We start from the raw sequence: 21,726 nt of genomic DNA, 5'->3' as shown, positions 1-21,726 counted from the left end.
AACCGTGCACTGTGATTTTTTTTTTCTTTTTTCCTCACCAGCCCTTCACAATATGCTGCCCTAGGAACATCAGAGGAGCCAGAGGTCAACAGAGCAGCAGACCTAGGAGCAAGGCTGCACTGACATTACCAAAAAAAAAAAAAAAAGAAAAAAAGAAAAAAGGTGTTTTTATCTGACTGTCCACAGAAAGAATCTAGAGGATTTGGTCACAGCCTGGGGGGAGCCGCTTCACCGCTGCGATGAGCGCTGGTGACGCATGCTTGGTGACATGTGCCTCCATCCAGCTTCAACAGCTAGTGGCGGGCAGAAGCAATCCTCCCCGGGTGAGCCCGCATGCACTCCGTGCAAGACCGTTCCTTGCTTTCATCATGTCAGGCGGCATCTCGGTTGACAGCGTGCCCTAGATTGGCTAAGGAGCTGGACGGTGCTCCTGTCTCCAGGAACAAGCACTGATGCAATTGCAAATGTTTGCTGGCCACCACTTCTTGCACCGGTTCAGCTGGTCCTTGGTTTGCTGAGCTTCTGTAATAGCAGCTACAGCTGCTATGGTTTGGGGCATACTTCCGTCTTCTCACAGCAGCAGCTGTATAGCTCATCAGACCCTTTCCTGTGCATGTAATCCCTGTGGTGATCTTCTAAGAAAATAAGATATTTGCCTCGGCATTTCTTGTCTGGGTTGCGATATTGGTTTGTCCCCCGGGCCCTGAGTTGTGTGTCAAGTTACCCAACTTGTGCACATAGTTGCAGACAGCATATGCTTGGGTCTGGAATAAAGACACACACTATAATTATGCATAGTGAAGGCTCCTGTGCTTCAAATGGACAGAACAGATCAGTACAGTAGTTTAGAGTTTTGCAAAACTACTGGATTTCTTTTTAATTTTTAGAAAGCTATCAGTGCAGCTTATTACTGGGTGCACTGGAGAATCAGGCAGGTCCTGGCCCAGAAAGTCAAGCCTGGGGCTAGAGGGGGCAGTTTCAGGGCCAAGGGCATCCTATAAGTAAGTGCTTTGCTAGAAGCTACTTGCTGGACACTTCAGCTGCAGCTACCTTGGCATCATGCAGTTGTCATGTCCTCAGTCATTTAGGGCATTATAGAGTCCTAACCAATGTCCTAAACAACCTGAGACACAGCTGTATATAAGGCAGCTGCCTTCATCTGCAGCTTCCAAGGACATTTAAGAAGCGATTGCAGCACAGCCTAGATAGCCTCCAAAAATAAAATAGTGCTGATGCACATTTAGTAGTTGCTGCTTACAGGACATGCAGAAAAAGCTGAAGAATCAACCAAGCCCAGAAGTAAACAGCAAGGAATTAAGACCCCTTCCTTTGCTCAGGAGAGTGGGTCTTTTCTTCTGCAGGCTGGTCTTCATTTCTGTCTGTACTGAGTCCCAGGCCCCCCAGTCTCTGTTCATGCGCTGAGCTCCAAAGGACATTAGTTGCATGTTGCACTCACCAGCTCAGATTTGTATCCAGGTCCCAGTGGCCTCAACAGCCCTCACCTGGGCCATTGCTCCTCATGATGGGCCCCATCAACAGCTCCAGCTCTGCCAGCCATGGCCAGAGCCCATGGGACCTGCTAACCAGACAGGGCCATCCTTGCCTGCCACACTTTCTTAAAAGCCCTGCTTATTTGCAGAAGTGCTCTTACTCCTTCCAAGAGACCTGAGAGCACGCTGGACGAGCAGCACTTGGGGCTACTGTGTGCGGCCCCAGCACTTTGCAGGGTGGCCAGGCCTGCAGCAGCTGCAGCCCAGGAACAAGCTGAATTCGTAAAGAAAAGGTTGGGTGCTGGCCTTCGAATTCTTCAAAAACAAACTCCTCTCACCTTGAAGACCAGCTCAGCTTTTCTGGCACCTGTTTCCCATCAGCAGTGGCTGCTAAGTGTCTGTAGTTGTGTGGCTGGACATACATACACAAAACACAGTCTTGGTCTGATGCCTGGCAAGATGTGACAGCTTGGAGAACAGCTCATGACACGAGGCTGTGATCGTGGTGCAGGCCCAGGTTTTGGTGCTGTCTGCTCCAGCTTCACAGCCCCTCCAAACCACACCATCAGCAGCCACCCCTTTCCCTTTCGCCACAAGCGGTGTCTCCAGATCATCTCCCCCGTGCTGGCACAAGCGCTCACGCAGCCCAGCCACCAGCTGTGACTGTCAACTGATTGGTCCAGGTGAAAAATAATAATATTTTCTTTTTTGTCTTGTTTTCACTGCCAGGTTGATTTTCCTGCGCCGGGATGATTTCCCTGGCTGGGTTGGTTGCAGTGGAACGGGGCGGCAGTCACCGGCACAGGAGCCACATCCATGTCCCTCCTTGCTGACTGGGCTCGGCGACAGGAGAGGACTGCTGGGGGCTCCCCGTCTCAGGACACCAGCTCCTTCCCTCATCCCAGGTTTGGAGGAGAGGAGAGAGGGAGGGAGCAGAGACAGAGAGAGGTCTAAGAGGCAGGAAGCCACTGAAACAGAGGACCAGTCCAGCTACCTGAGTCAGGTAAAGCCCGGACATTTGAAATGGTCCGAGGGTCCCTTAGTGGTCTCCTCTCCCTCCTTTGATGTTAAGTGAACTCAGAGGGACCTTGGCCTCCTCCTTGCGCCAGTCAGTAAGTCCCAGAAAAACCTGCTACGTGCCAGAGAACACGACTGTCTGATTTCGCTGTCTGCTGGGACTCCAGTAGAGGCCAAGCCACCCAAAGATGACTGCTGGTGCAAGGAGAGCACGAGCCATGCTCGGCACGCTGCGATGGCCAAACCCAGCCTGAGCGTGGAGGAGCTTGGTAACCTCCTCGCTGCAGAGCTGAGCTGGCAGCAGGTGACCTGAAGGGGTAAGTCTGGGGGACCATCTTCACCCTCCTCTTCCTCTTGTTTCATTGGCCTCTCTTCCTTTGCATAGCAGCCATCCCATCCCATGTTCTTTGCTGCAAGTGGCTTTTTGGTGGCTACCTCTTGCCAAGCACTGCTGCTGGCCTCCTCATCTCATCCCTGCATCAGGGCTGGGCTGTGGAAAAGGTCTTTTGCCTTCGCTGCAGAGGCAGCGTGTGGTGTGATAGTTTTTTCTTCAGGCAGGCCAAGCTTCTGCACAAGGCAGAGTTGAAGCTGTCAGCAAGTGTTTCCCGGCTTGGCGAAAGAGGGTGCTCCCTGCCGTTCGACTAATGCAATTCCTCCCTGCTAGAAGTTCTGAAGGTGCTCAGCCCCAGCCCTTTGGCACCTGCAGGGTCACTTCTAATCCTGCGTAAGAAGCGGAGAGCTGCTGTTCTCCTGCTCACCCATCCTGCTGTGCTTTCTGCAGGTGGCCATCCAAGGCAGTGGTTACTTTCAGTTCCCTGTGGCCTAGTGACAATACTGGGCCATGCTCACACGAAAGGCAAGGGCACGTCATAGCGAGCGCCATTTATCCTGCCTCAGTGCTAGTGAGTCCATTAATCTTAATAAAGCTGCTTCCACACCTACATCCAGGCAGCATGCAACGATCTTAAACCCAGCACTGCGAGCACCTTTGCAAATAGTCCTTCTGCAAGAAGCACGCAACACGCAAGATGTTGTTCCAGCCTGGCCTCACCAGATGGTGTAGCTACCTCCGGGTGGCTGGTTTCTCGCAGCTGCATGCCAGGGTTAGGGCCACCTCTCCTCCGACGTACAGTGTAGCCACAGGCCTGACACCACTTAACTCGGCTGCCCATTAGGAGCTTGCTCTGCAGTCGACTCAGTGACTTAGTGGGGACGAACCTGAACCCCTGCGACTCTTGGATCGAGGGCTCTGCGAGGCCAAGACCGCCCTGCAGTGTGATTTTGTGCTAGCCACGATGGTAATTTCCCTGCCTGATGAATGCTTCGGAAATCCAAGTATCCGTAATCACTCCACAGGGCACAGCAGCCATACTCGCCTGCTAACAGAAGATAGACAGAAATATAATTCTGTTGCCTGTCAGAGATGCCAGCAGACACAAAAGATGACAATCGTCAAACCACAAATGAATTTGAGTAACATAATGACCAGAGGGCTAAACAGATGGTTGGGGCGATCTGGAAAATGAATTAAGTGAATTCATCGTGCCTTCCCGAGCACATACGCAACGTGGAAACTCAATCACTGAATGCACAACCCCAGATTGGTTAAAAGGCTTGGCTGCAAACGCAAGTAAGACAACTTGCAGTACAAAACCGTCCGTTACGGAGCCGCGCGCACAGCTGACGGCAGCAGTGGGCCGCGGTGCTCTTCCCAGGCCTCGGCAGGGTTCATCTACAGCTAGTCTAGATGCTCCGGCTCAAGTAATGCAGCTACTCAGATGACCACAACCCGATGCAGGCGCAGTTTTTGCACTGGATTAAGGCTATCAGCGTTTGTGAGCCTGTGCGCCTGCGTAAGCCCTGGCATGGCCACCGTGGTAGAGGTGTAACACAGCTCATGTTGCTGTTGCCTTTCACAAAAGAATGAGGTGCATCCATTAATATAAGCCCTTCCATGAACACATGCTCTTTGCCACTCTTCCCCCACCTGTGATTTTTTTGAGCAGCCAGTAGCTCCCGGCAACAAATCCCCCTGACAAGGGGTGACAGCTGTGCATCACAGAAGTCCTGCGCTTCCGCCCATACGAAAAGGTTTCCTTCCTGCTGTAGGAGACTAAGTTTCTGAGGGCGAAGAGGTGCAAGATCTTCTTCTGAGACTTGGGCCAACAGTGACCAGAGGAAATAACTCCTATGCAGCAAGGCAGATGCTGCACTCTTGCAGGTAAGGGCTCAGCCCATTCCCAAGCCCAGCAACAGACAACTCCAAGGCAAAGCTCTCCTCCTGCCAGCAAAGCTGCAGCCTGCAAATCTCTTAACCATTTCCCCACTGTGCTGCAGCCTGCCCCGTGATGCTGGGCAGGCTGTGCTGGGTGAACGTGAGGGTGGGAGGAACCCTGGCCGCGTTTGCCAGCGGAGCTGTGCTCTGGGCACAGACATGCTGCTGCTTGGTTGAGCCCCCGTGCCTGACCTGGGCAGGGGGCATCTGTGTGCAGTGGGAAGGGAAACACGAAGGACACCGTGGATGCCAGGCAGGGGGATGGAAAGATGCTGCAGAAATGCGTTGATCAAGCTGAGCTGCAGGAAATGCAAAACCACACAGCAGTAAAAATAGATCAGAGCTCTGCATGACACCACAGTACTATAAAAAAAAATAAAAAAAAAATTTAAGTTGCTCTACCCAGGATTTCTCACTCATGGCCCTCCCACTGGGCCACCTGCTCCTGCTCTCCCTGCTCCACACTTACTTGGGGAGCAACATCCTCTGCCCCACATGCTCCAGAGGTGCTGTGAGACCCCCAAAGCACATCCATCTGCTGCCTCCTGGGCACCCAGCTCTCAGGCTCCTTCGGCAGCAGCAGCCCGTCCACCTGTGCTGCTATCCGAGCACTGCAGGCTCACACGTATGCAGAAACACTTGTCCTGCCCTTCAAGCGGGCAGGAAAACTTGGCCACTTGGAGCTGCCACTGTGATTTTTAGTAGGGCAACTCAAAACCTGCAGAGCAAAGAGTAGATCGTGGGAGCGATGACTTCAGGTGCCGAACTAAGACACCCTCAGTCCTTTCTCTCAGGGCGGTCAAAACCTGTGCTTTGGTGTCTCTCTTCACACCTGAGCCACCTAAAGGAGTAGGCATTAGCCAGGAGATGTCAGCAGTGCTTAAACAGAGGACTTTTAGGTGGTGAAATATGTGCAAGGCTCTGCATGTTGAGCCACCGAGGCACAGAAGCCCATGGGGAGACTTGAGGCTGAGGCAGCAGCCGAAGGAGATCTAAGTATCGCATTTATTTAAGCATCTGAAGTGCCTGCATTTCCATTGAAGGTCCTAAGCCTCCTAGGCCTTTCTCTTTCCCCCTGCAGGATCAACCAGCCCACATCCAAGATACTCAGAGCCAGGTGCCACTCAGGTGTTACTCACAGACCTGGCGCACCTCCACCTATATCTCCTGTGGAGCCCATCCCAGCAGCTGCCTGTGAAGAGAGCAGCCCCTCGGGCAAGCGCCCTGACCTCCATCCATCCCACACGAGCTCAGCCTCTGCCTGTGTCGGAAGCAGGCCTGTGCCGAGCAGCATCGCCCTTTGCTACTGTCTGATTCGGGTACCCGTGCGCCCCAGAAGCACCCTGACGGCATCAGCTACGGGCCAGCACGGATGCGAAGGGGACTATCCCCCCCTCCTGTCGAAACAGTGACACTGTGCAGCAAAATTAATAAATAATGTCAGGAGGCCTCTGTGTGGCAGGAACAGATACTGAAGGAGGAGACAGGGTTTTGCAAACACATCCGGTGGGGGGGAGGCATTGCCTTCTGTTTCCTGGGCAGCTTCTGCAATTTTGCAGTCGACTGTTCTGCAGATAAAATGCAGAAGCATTTTGGGGTCCAGACCCCAAGAAAAGTCCCCCCGTCCACCATGAAAGCCCTTCAGTGCACACAGCCCCTCTCAAGGTCACAATACTTTTGGCCATGTGCCTAACAAAAACTGAAGTAGATTAAAAGCATATATATATATACATACACACATATATGTATATACACACATATGTATCTCAAGGCCCACGGACCTTGGGACTCAGGGGAACAGAAGCTGCAAAGGTCAAAGCGCTCGAGTCGAAGTAAGTTCCGGTTCTGGTACTCACATCCCTTTCATCTCTCCCAGGTACGTGGGAAACGCGTAGCAGAGATGGGGAAGGAACCAAGAGCTCCGGAAGGTGCCCTGGACACCCTCCGCTTGAAGCCTTCGCTGGAAGAGCGCCTTTCCTCCCGTGCACGAAACGAGAAGTTCAGCACCAGCCCAAATCCGCAGCGGCAGGTGTCTTCACTTTTGAAGAGATCTGACATGAGGCAAGAAAGCTTAACCAGGGCCTGGAGGAGCATGCTGTACCCAACTGAAAATTAGCAGGTAATTAGCCTCTAATGTGAGCTAATCATTTCTAAAGGAGAAAAAAATTAAGCTGGGGAATTAAATCACCAAGAATTTGCAAAGTGACCGGTTCTGCTGGGATTCAGTTAATTATCTGTCTGCTAATCGTGTCAGCTTCATTTTCTGCACCTCTGGATGCAAAAGGAAAGACGGAGCGGCAGCTCAGCGCCCGTGCAACGGGAACTGCAGAAACTGCGGTCGGAGCTGCCTGCACCTTACCCTCCTTCTCGACCTATTTCCTTGGCAAACCCCGACCAGATGAAAAACAAAAGCCACAAGGAAAGCGCTGATAAAATGCAGCTGTGAAAACAAAACAAAACAAAACAGAAAATCCCATTGGTAGGCAAGCGAGAAGGACGTTTCCGCTGCACAAGTGGCTCGCAGGGTAGTGACTCACCCCCTGGCCCTCCGTCAACACCGAGCAGGAATAAGTGATACAAGAGTCAAAGGCCGGTGCCAACACCAGCGCTCTTACAGCGAGTCGAGGTGGGGCGAAAGCGTCCCCCACTTCCACAAATACGTTATCTTCTGGAAAAAAGAAAATCTCATCTCACTGATTGGTTACGTTCACGCTGGTCCTCGAGCCCGAGCCGTGAGCGCGTGGGCGAGACCGTGCCGCAGCCGTCGATAACCCCGGGTCCGCACAGCACCCTGTCACCCAGCAGGACAAACATATGCCAGGCCGGACGGACGGACGCGGCCGCGCCGCCTCCTCTCCGTCGGATCGGCCCGAGCAGCGCTTACGGCCGCAGCGTGCTTTCGCGACGGCCCCGAGCCAGCTGGAGGAAGAGCAACGACACCCAGGCTCCCGGGAACGAGGAGCCACGCGGACGCCAGACACCTGACCTGCCGCGAGGGCTGCCAGCGCCAAAATAGCTCCTCAGAAACACTCGAACGCGCCGGGGCAGCCGGCGCTGGGTCAGCACTCGGCACCGCGCTTCTGCCCCAGCCCTGCGTCAGAAGCCCTGCTTCTTCTAGGGTTTGCTGGATCTTCAAACCGGTGCCCGCGCTCGCCTTTCAGCGGCGATATTTCCTCGCACGATTACACGCCGAACGCTGTGACAGCTCTCCTGGGTGGGAAAAAAAATGAGAAAGGAAAAAAAACCCAAGCCTCTGCGGTAGCGCGCAGGCTGGGCGCTTCCGCCTGCAAGCCGAGGCACGAGGAGGGACACTGGAGGCTTGTTCAGCAAACGAAACTCAGGACCACCAGTTTGGGAGATGATTTCTCCAGGCTTTAGGATCTGGCCTGATCCTGCGCATATTTGCTGTGGCAACAGAGCCTGCTGGCTCTGAGAAATTTTGCAGTTTACACCTGAATAATCTTGCTGATAATAAAGCAAAGCAAGAAGTATGTCAGTCTGTGTTAGTGAGCTCACATTACAGAACAAAATATTCTCTCCGGGAACATGCCGGGCCTTATGCAGATTCAGCTTGTATGGCTGACGCAAATGCTGTAAAAACAACTGTGAGTCATAGAATAAAATCACATAATTCCCCAAAGCCAAATAAGGACAGAACTGAGCCGACGCAGCTCTGACTTCCCACTTTCCCAGCAATAACAATTCTGTTTATCTTCGCCTCTAAAAGATACCGTGACCCTTGTTCTCATGGCAAAGCTTCTGCCTCCTGTCACTCCAACTTGGCGCCTGTGCCTTGTCTTCTAAACCCAAGATCCCGTCGCAGCATCTGCGAGCTCTAATGCGGAGCCTGCGAGAAATGGCTCGGGGCTCTCTGCTAACGGGGGGCAAAGTCCTCGCGAGGAACCAGGGCCACCTGCCCCCAGGCTGCCTGTGTTTCCGTGTCGATGTATTTTTTTTCCACTGAGGTTTCATTTACAACTACTCAGAGGTAGACTTGAGAGTTTTATAAATGCAGCCCCTGGGCAGAGAGGACGTAATGCCTTAAGTCTTTACAATGCTTTTTAATTTCGTAACACAACCTAAATGTGGTGCTTCAGCCCCAGATTTCCCATGCCCCACACTGGGGAAAGGCCTTGTGCAAAGTCTTACGGTATGTAAAGAAATCCTTCAGCCTTCGTCTATAACTGCCGTAAATCACGATCACTCTTTGGCAGTCGTTTTGCATCGGCAACTGTGGAGATTTTTGCTTTGAAACCTAAAACTACTGATTAATGCAGTGGGAGAGGGAAGAAGAGCTGTATGTAAGAAACGAGATGCATCTGCAGCGTGTGTGAACATATTGTTTTACTTATTTTCAGCTTTCTCGGTTTTCCTTCTCCCTGACTGGCAGCATCTGAGGGAATAAGAGACACAGGAGAGCTGAGTGACCGTGCTGGAAATACAGGTTGTAACATTTGGAATATTTGCATGGTAACGAAGCATAAGCTTGATTTAACTGCAAAGCTATTTGCATCCTGGCTAGTTAGCAACAACTACACGTCTCTTTAGGACCTGGCGCAGAAGATCCCGCAGCCTACCCCTGCCGCCGCACTTGGCAACGCAGAGCTCTGCAGGTGCGCGCTCGAGTCGGGGGACTGAGACCAGCCACGCAGCGAAGGAACGACGCTCCTTAGGACCTCGGGAATCGGCGAGAAGGAGCCGGGCTGTGACCCAGCAGCCCCTTAACTCGCACCTGCACAGCTCACTGCATGCAGCAGCTTCAGCCTCTGGCTGCTGTGCAGCCACCCCTCCTCCTCCTCCTCCTCGTCCTGCCCAGTGCCTCCCGAGCTACCGCTAGCAGCTGAACATATGTAATAAATATAATCTAAGTGTCCAAAAAAATAAGCGACCTCATGCATGTTTTAGGTTTGACGATGGCATTTATGTGTATGAGGCGTATTTTCCACTTCTGTTTTATAAACATAGGAAATTCAGTGCAGTTTTAATGCTGTTTCTCCTGGAAAAAGAAAAAAAAAGGAAAGAAAAAACTATTAGATCTCTGACTGGGGAGATATCAGCTATATGTTACTTGATTAACAGCAAAAAAGTCATTTATCAAGCACCTTTAATATTCCTTTATCATTAGACTCCATGTAGTGCAAATGTTTGACAAATGCTAAGAATAAAATATGTCTTTATTAAAGCTCCAAGGCTCTTGTCTTCTTGATTAAGGAAAAGCAATTTTATACCTCCCATCTGAGACCTCCCACTCCATATTCTTAAGAGAGATGAAAAAGGCAGAAAATAGTCTATCATCTGACATTCCTCGCTTGGGGAGAAAAAAAAAAATGTCAGTGCTTCTTTATATATCATAAGTTAGCTAAGAAGAAATGACTCAGTTTTCTACTTCCTTGCCATTTTAATCCTTCAATAAGCCTGGACAACACAGTGCATCCACCTGAGGTACAAGTGTCCATGCAAAAGAATAAGTGAAAGTTGCACATAAACATCTCTAAACAACAGAAGAGGCATCATAAGTACCAAGCCATCCTAGAATAACAATCTGTAGTGCTGCATATGAGTTTAAACTGCTTGAGCTTGCATAAATTGTGTGTGTGTGTGTATATATATATGTATATATATATATAAAATATGTGTGCATGTTTGAACATCTGCAGTAACCACCAAGAACTTTTAGAAAATTCCCTCAAATACTTCTATTTGTCTCTCTGATATGTACAGTCACAAACGTGCTACCATGGAGCTTGTCATGAGTGCTGGCTGCCCTTCTGGCCGCTCTTTTTCATTGAGAGGAAAATTTTGCATAGAGATTTTCATGAATGGGTTTCATGAGAAATTGCTAACATGTCTTTGCAGCCTAAATACTGGCTTCTTTATCAGTAAACAGGCAAGGCAATGAGATCTGAAGCCTACAGCCAAGGAAGGCCACTGGGACGCTTCGTCCCTGCAAATGTCCCAGTAGGACTCAACTTCAGCCTCACACGCGAAGACTGCAACGCAAACCTCGGTGCCTTCCCGCGTTGCCAAGGTATTTTACGCGCCCTGCTTTTTGGCTCCCAGCTCCCCTAACTCCGTTTGCACTTGGGTACAAAGGAGAGAGGGGCAGAGCAGTGAGGCTACCTCCACTGCCGACTGCGTCGCTTGACCGAGACCGCTTGTCACTCCTCCAGGCAGTCACCAGACCACCGCGTGCACAGTTTCACAGCTGTCACAGTAAATACTTTAACTGACTTTTTTTTTTTTTTTTTTTTTTTTGCCAAGTCAAAACACATTCACAAACTGAGAGATCATTTCAGGACAAAAGCCGGTTTCTATTTTCATGCTGCAGCTTGGAGCAAGTGGGTACAGATCCCAGGAGTGTCACGGCTGGATCCTATTTATGCAGGAGGTTTAAAATGCAGATTTAAGCAAATCACTGAATTCCCTAATGCAAAACGTGCTACGACTCTTGTTTATGTCCCTCACACAGGAATTTCACCAGACAAGGTCTGCAGCATCTCAGACTACAGTTTGCCAACCAAGCTCTCAAAGCCCACGTGTGATAACCTTGGGGAAATCAGAGGAAAAGCAGACCTAGCAGAGTGCTATGACACGTCCTCCCCAAGGGGCTCTCCTGTTAGTAACAGCCTGAATTCCAGAGTTAATCCTATGTACTGCCACAAATAATCCTTTGCATTGGTATGGCAATTCAGATAAGACACTTCTTCACTACGTGTCATATAAATATGAAATAAAAAGAGGTAGGACATCAGCATTTTCCTGTATGTCACACAGAATTCGTGCTATCTCATAATTTTATTGCATCTATTTCGCACCATGACACCAAAGGCAGAGACAATCCCAACTGGGTTAAGGAAATAAATGATGGAAAGGAGTCACATACCCCACAGCTGGCAAGGTGGGACAAAAGATGGTGCAGAAAGAGTTTAGGCAGGGGTCCTGTGGTTGATAAATGGAGGTACCTGGAAACAAGGTAGAAGAGAGCAGGTGGAAGACGTCTGGAGCTTGGGATGGTTGTGCAGTTCTCTGCCTTAGGGCCTTGAGCGCTGTGGCCACAGGCTTCCTTGAACTTGCTTCATTAAAAATATAAACATTATATTTATGTAATAAAAAATACAATATTAAAATATATGTGAACACATGACTAGCCATAATGTGCATGTTTATTCAAAAACGTAACATGTGCATATACACAAGCAGCAAAAGCTGGAACAGAAGAGCAGAAGGTTACATTTGAATGTGCAAAGCCCTTGCCCAGGGCAAACCAAACATCACCAGTGGAACTGCTCTGTTCCAAAACTAACAGCACGTGCACCGCATAGAGCTGATTTTGCAGGCCCTCACCCATCTGCAAGTCATGGAAGATTGAAAACAGTCAGCTACCAGCCTGAGGGGCTCAGCAGAAATACCGCAGGGCTGTTTGCAGCCCCGACCACGGCAGTGGGACTTTTCACGTGGCCAGGAGCAGGCACTGCTCCAGGAAGTGCACATGGGAGCCTAGTGCCCAGCAGGGAGGCCAGGTAAATGCTTCCAAACCCTCCCGTGCACATGACCTGCCTTTAAATGGATGACTGGCTATTTATAGCAAGTATCTTTTCTAGCAGGCATGTTCACAGAAATAAGTGCAGGTCTGTATCTAGGACTGTTACTTTGGGTAGTATATGGGGGGAAGGGACGTGGCTGCTGAAGAACAGCATCTTTGATCAAAACAGCCCAGTCAAGGAGATACTGAGCTCTCTGAGCTAGATGAAGAGGTATTGACCCTATTAAAGATTAATGTTAGAACTTGAAGCATAAATTATTCTCACTATCAGCTATTTTAGGTTAGAAGCTGAATTAATTTTTCCATCATGTGAAAGGCACTTGAGCACTAGCCCTGGGATTTTCAATGTTTCACGATAGAGGACAAAAGTTTTTCATTATTTAAGTCAGCCAGGGTATGCCCAGATCCTCTCTAGGCTGGTTTACTGGTGCTTAGCAAAGCACATGTGCATCCTACAACGCTTGGGCTGTGGAGGTTGGAAACAACATATGTTGGAAATGTTTTCACATGATGTACCTTAGCTCTGCTCTTATATGGGATTTTTGCTAATTAGCAATCTGATGGCTTCTGCTGCACCAAGATCGCTACTTACTTATTTCCTCTCTTCTTCCTTTCCAGTTCTCTCTGGAAAAAATATAGATGTTTTTCCTTTCTGCTTGCTCCTTTTTGATACGATAACACTGTCACGCGGGCAAACTACTCAAAGCACTGAGAATGTGCTCTGAAAGTCACTGGTGACACAACGTACAAGACCAGGGATGAAAACTCATCAACTCCTGCCTTTTAGCTCCTGCTTTGCTTGCTTTTCTGTGCCCGGCGCTAGCCCAGCTCAGCACTTTGAGCACCTCTCTCGATGTTCCCAGCGGCAGCAGGTTAAATGAAGTTGGGCGGGAGCTGTCGCCCCGCTGCCACGAGCCCTCTCCCGCCTTCCCACGTGAGGAACCATGGATCTGACGTTCTGCAGGCGCTTCGGGAACGAAGGGGGACGCAGCCACCCACAAGTTAAACAGACCGATAGCTCCCGCGACGGGAAAGAACCGCTGCGATTTCTGATGTTGCTGGTGAGCTGGGGGGGGGGGGGAAAGTCTGCGTAAAACGCCCCGGAGAGCCTCACATCTATCGCTCTGCTGTAGTAGTGTTTTTCTCACTTTGACTCTTGCCAGCGCTAGCTAATCCAGGACGTTTTCTCTCCCCAGAAAGCTGATCGAGCACATCCTCCTGCCAACCCGCGAGCGTCAGCGGGCAGCTCGCGCCAGGGCCGACGTGCCCCAGCTGCCGTCTCTGTGGCCTCCCCCACAAACGAGCGCGCGGACCTGGGTGCCGAATTGCGATCTTTGCACTCGTCCCATATCTTTAACACAGGAAAATCTATTTTTAGTCTAAGCTTTGACCCAAGTTGCTATTGGCATCCGAGGACAAAGCTTCCGCCACGGCTCGCTGAAGCAGGCGGGAGCTGCTGCGTTTTCGGTCAGCAGAACATGGTAGCCCCCAGTCATGGCAGCAGGTCCAGTAAAAACCTAACTTCCACCAGCAAGTAACACTGCTACTGCTAACCATCTACTGCCTTCAGAGTGTAAAAAATACACAGCCTTTAACTAAGCCCCCCGAGCAGTGGAAGGACAGTTCTCCTTCGCTGCCCTACTGGAAAACCAAACCAGAAAAAGATGAGAGCTTCAGAAAGGCCCAATGCTGAACTCACTTTCTTCACGTTTAACATCAGTAGGAAACATTCCTTTCAAGAAAACAATAGGAAGGATATGGTAAGAGCGAGGATGCTTTGGAAATCACAGAATGGTTGAGGCTGGAAAGGAGGCCTGGAGACCACGTAGTCCAACCCCGCTGCTCAAGCAGGGTCACCTAGAGCACTGCCTTGGCCATCTCCTCCATGCTTGCAGAAGTATTTTGTAAGAGCATTAACCAAGATGCTGAAATTGTAGCGTAGACCTCAACAAATTCAGCTCTATACAGTACCTAAAAGATGAGTCTGTAGTTTAAACACTCATTTTTTTTTCCAAAAAAATCCAAAAGAAAATCTTGCTGTGACATTTCTGAGAGCAGGATGGGGCAACAGACAGGTGCTGTAATCCATATTCTGAACACAAAGGCTGCTGACACTGTACTTTCATAAATTGGTGCCAACTTTGTAAAACAATCATTCAAAAATAATATCCAGCAAATAAGGCAGAACTGCAGGTGGCAGGTTCACCTGCTGCTTGCTGGAGAAAAGTAACCCACCCTCCACTTCTCTGTTGCTACATGTCACTCACACGCAAGCTCAGAGCGCCCAAGCCTGAACTGGTAACACAAGGTACAAAAGTTCTGTGTTACAACATGGCAAAGAAAATGGTGTTGTGCAATGATAGGAAATGACAACATTGCTGGGCAGAATTCTTTCAACAAAACTGTTGATGTTGTTGATGTTAAAAAATGATGATTTGTCAGAAAGGTTGTTAAGATGGCACCATTGTGAAAAATGGCTCAGAATTCTCAAAACTTAGCATTCTTTAAAAACAAAGTGTATTTTGAGAATTTGATTTAGAAATGAAATCCATTTTGCTGTAATTTTTAGTAAGGGGAGCAATATAACAAATAACTTGAAGTTATCAAACCAACCTGAAGTTAACATTATGTAAAAAATGTTGTGACACAGATACTATTCATGAAAAATTAAAAATACACCCTATCTGTGTCTACTTCTGAAAAGATAGTGTGCTCTGGGAAAAAAAATTACAGCATGCAAATATAAGCTAGCTTCTTTCTCTTTTGGAGGTTATCTAGTCATTGCATTCTGATATTTTCATACTACTGAAATAATAACAATACTGGTGATGATGATGATGATGAAAACCCTTCTCAACATAGAGCCAATGTCTTCTCCTGAACCGAGGAGAATCCAGGTAGTGCTTTATGCAAATTTTTTTTGAGAATTATATGCAGATTTGACAGTAATACCAGTTACAGTTCTGCCAGCTAATGCTCTTGATTAAGAGAAAAGAATTCAATTATTTGGAGGGGGTGTGTTTAAATAACCTAAACTAAGTAGTAATTCTGCTAAGAACAACTTTAAATAACAATCTTCCTGGGCCCCAGATAAGGGCTACCTTTAGAAATCCTGCTTGAGTAGGCCTACAAACTCTTCATCCATAGGCAAGGATTTGCCGCCCTAAAGGGACTGCAGTCTGCAATAGCACCTCACTCTGTCCTTGAAAGGAGACCTTCACCCTATGGTGAACAATCTACTTGAGGCAATGTATTGTATTGTAGAAACTGGCCTCTAGGAGCAGGAACTTCAGGGAAAACAGCAGTAGGTTTCTAAGTTGTGAGGATGGAGGCGGATCTTCTGGTTTTCCAAGGATATTCAAACCAAGATGTTGCAGGGTTGAAAAGCTTGGGAGAAAAGAAAGGCTTTCCTGGTTCAGGAAAACAAGGGCAGGTCTTTGGGAATCCAGGGAGGGCATAGGTTTCTGGGTTTAGCAGGATGAGTCAGGGAAGACGGAAGATAAAACAGGCTTTAAGGCACTGGGACAAGTGGCACGAATACCTGGCAATAAATGCCACTGGTCTCTGATTTCATGGCTGGCAAGATAATACTCCATCTAAACACTTATGGAGGCAAAAAACCTAGCACAGAAGTAATCCCTAGTCACAGAGCATCTCATGATTGCAGAAGAAAAGCGAGTCAACAGCCAGAACACTAGAAACACTAGAAAAGTGTGTGCCAATCAGACAAACTTGGATCTCCAAGTGAATCATCTATATCGAAGATCATCTCTTATCTCCAGGCAGGATCTATGGTATCTGTGTCACAGTTCTTCATCTAACCTGCTGTTAGAGGTTTCCATTGCTGCAAGTTCCACCTCTGATCCATCAGCTGAAAGCTGAGGTAGGGGTGAACCTTTACATAAATCTGTTTACAGCCTGGTGGCGTGGGTTTGAATTGAGAAAGATTATCAGATTTCTAAACCAAAGCTGTACCCTTAATATGAGAAAGAGCTAAATTACTCAAAATACTATCATCCTTGCTTGACATGGGAGTAAGATTCTGGTATAGGTACTGAAATGTATGGAGTTATTCGGCCTCCGGTGCATTCCAGAGGGAGAGTCTTGCTTCCACCGAGTTAGTAAAAGCCCCAGAAAAGCAACTGATGGCATGTTTATTGGAGAGATGCTCTTTGGGCGCACACATTCTTCAGGCAGACACCAACAAGGACACAGAGAAAAGCTCCTGGTGCTTCCATTTTGCTAAGACATTCTTAATCCTGTGGCTAAGCGCATGCCAGAAAATTCAGTAGGGCTCTGTATTTACTACTAGACCTGGGAAACCTCCTGGATACCACAGTATACACTGTGAAACCTGCCTCCATTTCATGAGTGCCTGCAGCCACACGTGATTCTTTTTGTGGATATCTCAAAGTCATGATCAACTCCTTTAGGAATCCCTCAGAGTTTTACAGTGAAATACCCATAATTTCAAGCAAGGGTATATCCACCTCAAGTTAATCCTTAGTATCACCCCAGGTGCTAGATTGATGACCAGAGCAGCAGTAGCAGAAAATGCCTCCGAGAACTCTGATGATCACCAGAAAACTCGGTGAATTTTGGCTCCCAGGGAGCTGCTATTAAAGGAGTAACCATACTTCTAAGGAGAGTGGGAAGGCTGCAGTCTGAATGTTAGCTCCCATGCTAAGATAGAGCACACCGCACTGCTACCCAGGTTATCATGAAAGGCTGATGTTCACACAGAAGCAACATGGGGTTGTTCTCTTAGGGGAGAGCATGTGTTGACGCTTCAGGCTCTCTTGGATACTATTTCTACCTTTAGCCACTGGCTTCTTGCTTGACTGGTTGTGCCTCAGTTTCCCTATCTTAAAAAAAAAAAAAAAAAAAAAAAAAGCTGGCAGTGCTGACCTCCTTTTAAAATATGACAAGACTTACTCATGAGTACTGCATAAGCAGTAGTGGCTGTGATGGAGGTATCATTTGAATTCACCCATATAAAACAAGCACATACTTGAACATCTTCAGCAATTATTCCATTTTGTCCCTAAAGTATATTGAGATTCTGCAGTGGTCTAATTACTAGATTTCTCAGTTGTTGAAGGAGAAGAGGATATATCCTCCATAGACCAGCTGATACATCAGAGGCAAGCTTTCAGGTACATAATCCCATTATATTCTCTTAGACCCACGCAACTAAAATAATATGATTAAGTATACAGCAACTTACCACCCAGACAGCCCACAGCATGTCTTCTCCATGCATAGAAAGAAGAGAGTTAGAAGAGATGAATAATGTGGTACCGTATTCTCATGAAGCAGTCTTCAGCTTTGAAGTGTTTTTTCACTTGTTCAGAGAACATTTCCCATAACCTAAATCTAATCTCTGACTAATCTCAGCACGCAAGTGGTATTTAAGCAAACAGCTTGAGTTTATGACTCCTGGCCCACTTTAGTTTCTGGCCCTTCCTCCTTTATAAATATCCCTTTCTAAGCACCCTTTTCCCTAGCTTCATACAAAACGCTCTCAAACACACGAATGTCTGAGATCTTAAGCACCATGAAGAGTGTTTCTTAGAGGGAAGACCACACTGTTTATAATACAAGAAGAAACAAGTATTCACAAAAGAGAAAACAAAGTAAACAATAGATTGGAAATGACAAAAGAAGCATCTGAGAAATGCTAGCAGAAATCTCATTAACTGTCTTGTAATGCTAGAATAATCAAGAAATATAAGCAGTCACAATGTTGTATTGGGCAGTGTTTTTCTGAGCTGAATCTACCTGCAGATTCCTATCTGCAAATACAAGAAGCCCCTGTTAGGTGATACGGGTGCTGCAGCCCTTGCTGGAAGTTCATGTTTTACGCTGGTAGAATGAACAAGAGGCAGCAGAGCAGCTGCAGTATGATGTGACTGACCCAAGGTAACCCCCATCAGCAGGACAGCCGGGAACAGAGCCCAGGTGTCTTGAATCTTTGCCAAGCCCTTAAATTCATACCATTTCCTCTTCAGGTTTATCACTACTACTTCTTTCCCAGTGAGTCACTTACTGAACGCAATTTGATCAACTCTTTGGCTACTGAAAAATCCTGGTACTCCTAGAAGAAACGCTATTACATTTTCTGTACTGAATTTCTTAAATTACATAATGTCAACAGATTTCTTTCAGTTTATTCCAGATTATATTCAAGTCTTCCCAGCAAAGTCTGCAATCTCTGGCCTGTAGGAACATTGCCCTTGAAAAAATAATAGGCCTTTCACCTGAGAAATCTATACTTCGCTGTTACAAAACATCATGGCAAGAACAAAGTTTTCTTCATCATATCGAATACGGAGGAAGTTGTCACTGTCAGTATGCTAAGACCTGAATAGGTCACTAATCAGATTCAGCACTTTGTGCTCTGTACGTGTAGTTTGAACAACACCCTCATTTCACAGCAATAATTTTATGCTAACAAGTCCACATGATATGCACAGTAAGCCTCCCCTGAAATGACAGGACTAATAAAATGTGTATGCCTCAGAGCCAGTTTTTAATTGTTCGCAAAACCTCCCTGTAGAAACGCAGTGCCCCTAACAACTGAATGTACAGCTTAAATGCATAGCCAGGAGGAGCCATCTATAGCACTGACAGCCTTGTATTCCAGGCCATCCCTGAATAACATCAGAAAAAAACAAACAAACAAAACAAAAAAAAAACCTACAGAGCGTTAGAAGATGACAGTATTTTGGTAGAGGAATGAGCACATACAGACTCTGCCATCACTTATGCTTTTCTAGTCTTGGCTCTGGTCCAAGCCTGCTTTGCTAATCATCAGCAAGTTACTGCAGCAGGATGAGTAATACTTCTGTGAACTGGAGATAATTATGCTCATTACTTTGAGGACTATTTATGTAAGTGCTGCTTATGAGCAGCGCTATGTACCAGGCAGTAACAATTCAATGAACAAAGCAACAAACCGTAAGGCTGGTAGAACCACACATATTTGTATTAGCGTGTTTTATGAAGGATGTTTTGAAACGCTGCTTGAAACTTAGCTGCCATTTGTATCGCCTTAGCAATCTTTTTCTTCTCAAGTACAATTATGATTGCCTGTAAGGCTGGCTTGTGTGCTACTGTAACAGATCTAACCAGCTTCACTGAAGTGGATGATTTCACTGCAGAATTAGATAAATAAAATACAGACTTCTCATTTGCTCTCTTCCTCTCCCCCAAGAGTAACATCTAGTGTTTAATCACTGTGGTCTACAATTAATTACAAATCTTAGTCACAGGTTATTTTCATGAATATACTAATCATCATGAGCAACAGCAAACACTGCACTTGATGGGAGGATTCACAAACTCTGAAGGCAACAGGTACACAACTTTGAGGTAGACAGTGCAACTCCAAGGTTTTACATCACCACTGCTGGAGCCTCAGCTCTGTCCTGCTTGCCCACATCTGTTCTGTGCACCATCATCACCTAGGCCTCATGCTTACATCTAACAAAATGCTGACCCAAGTTCCTCCAACCCTTGTGGCTCTCCAGGTCTGCATGAAAATCCGCAACAGGATATTCCTCTCTAAATTGCTCCCATCCCTGTCACTAGTCAAATAAATGATGTTTGAGGATCATTCCTCATCTGCACTAATCATAATAATCTCACTAGGAGAAAGAAAAGTTTTTTACTACAGCATCTTTTACCATAACCTCTGTCACTGTGTGTATTTGAAGCCATTTTCTGGACAGTAAGAGCTGCCTTACATATCTGTAAGACCTGCTACAGCACAGCTTCACAATAACGTAAATAAACGAATGGCCATTTTTCATCATTTAATTCCTATCTTCTCCTTTCAGCTTAGGGTTTTTTCTCTTCCACCCATCCCTAAAATTTTTCACGTTTATTATGAGAAATCTTCAGAATTACACAGCCAGGGGCACTGAAAGCAATTAAAAGTACAATACTTCTGTGGGAAGCTGCTCTGAGTTTTTGATGGCACCCTTAAGTATCATAAACTTCTCCCTGCCATTTCTCTAATGGCCTGTTTTCAGCCTCACATTAGAAAGGAGTGGCTTCCTCCAGTCCCACCCAAAGGAAGCATTTCCTTGTATTCACCTTCTCAAGCATTTCTGCAATGCCTCAATACCAAAACACTTCCTCCTCCAGTTGGAGTTTCACTTGCTGTTCCCCTTATTTTAGGGATCATTCCACTAACCTTTATTTTCCCTGCTCCAGACAGCACCACACAAAGGTTTTACAATTGCCTCACTGTGCTCTTGTGGTTTCAGCTGCCTGATGACTTCTGCCACGTCTGCACCATTCACACGGGCATTGCCAGGACCAAACCTGCTGCTCAAAGCAGTAAGCGTAGGCCTTTCTGCTTGAGGCCTAGTTTTCTGGATCTGTGAGCTACCTCCACACTGCACAGTACTTCATCCAGCTAATCTCCAACATGTAGTACATTATTACTTTTACAATTTCAGCTGATACATGGAACAACCTGCCAGGCCACAGCTCCTTGGAACCTATTTTAACTGCATTCTGGACATCCAGGGACATAGCATGACAACACAAAGCCCTGCAGGATGGAGACTAGTGCAAGTCTAAAGCAGGTAAATTTGGTGTGGTCCACACTCATAGCGTATTCAAAGCAGAGCTGTCAAACTACGCTTGTGAGCGTGCTCTAACTTCCTCCTTCCTACACTAAGTGCACATACATTATTGATGTATTTGAGACATCTGACAAGAACTATTCCTTCAGCTTCAGCCTCCTGAATGTTTCAGTACATGAGCTCAGTCCTGCTTACCAATAGCTCTAAATTCCCATGGTTTTTGATTCCAGTCTTAAATCTATCCAAAACTGTAGAGCTGCTAATCTCAAATGAATTTGGCACAAGTAGGAAGAAAAAAACCCTCCCTTCCCTCCCCCAGGCTGGTACATGCATACTCATTTTCAGGGAGGCTGCCCAGGAGGGGGGAAAAATAAATAATTAATAATAAAAAAAAGCAAGCTCTCCCCTGCAAGGCATTCAAGTTCGGAGACTGTAAGATGAGGTTTAAGAGCTTTAAGAGTAGAGTGACCAAGGAATCAAGCTTGAGCATGAGCTCAAACTTCACCTAAGCTTACACTGCTGAAGCCAAACTTGGTACCTAAGGAGTGGAGGAGGAGCCAGAGTATCTGTTCCTCAGTACGGCAACTACCTGGTTAGGTTTTATCTCTAGAAAATTTGCGTAACACAGGTATCCAAAACATTGTAGCTGCTATAGCCATAACCTGAGTTTAGTGGCCATATATAAGCCCACTGATGTTATGTGCCACACACTGCATTCACCTGCTTCTAGAGTTGCATGCGAATGAGACTTGGGATACTAGTATTTTAAACCAGAAGAGTGACGCTTAACAAATGAATAGACTG

The 21,726-nt window shown here is 47.2% G+C and overlaps 1 long non-coding RNA gene across 1 annotated transcript; it reads right to left on the bottom strand.

The window, feature by feature from the left end:
* Positions 1-9,677: 9,677 nt before the first annotated feature.
* Positions 9,678-12,216, bottom strand: LOC146592293 (uncharacterized). Its single transcript, XR_014896610.1, has 3 exons — positions 12,127-12,216; positions 11,666-11,855; positions 9,678-9,778 (listed from the first exon to the last, which is right to left on the bottom strand). It is a non-coding gene; the product is annotated as an uncharacterized LOC146592293 (long non-coding RNA).
* Between the last annotated feature and the right edge of the window lie 9,510 nt (positions 12,217-21,726).

Source organism: Rhea americana, unplaced genomic scaffold (assembly GCF_003343005.1).
Source record: "Rhea americana isolate MKP2758 unplaced genomic scaffold, rheAme1 scaffold_339, whole genome shotgun sequence".
Lineage (NCBI taxonomy): Eukaryota > Metazoa > Chordata > Aves > Rheiformes > Rheidae > Rhea > Rhea americana.
The sequence above is the reverse complement of the archived record's forward strand: the minus strand, read 5'-3'. Positions and strand labels throughout refer to the sequence as shown.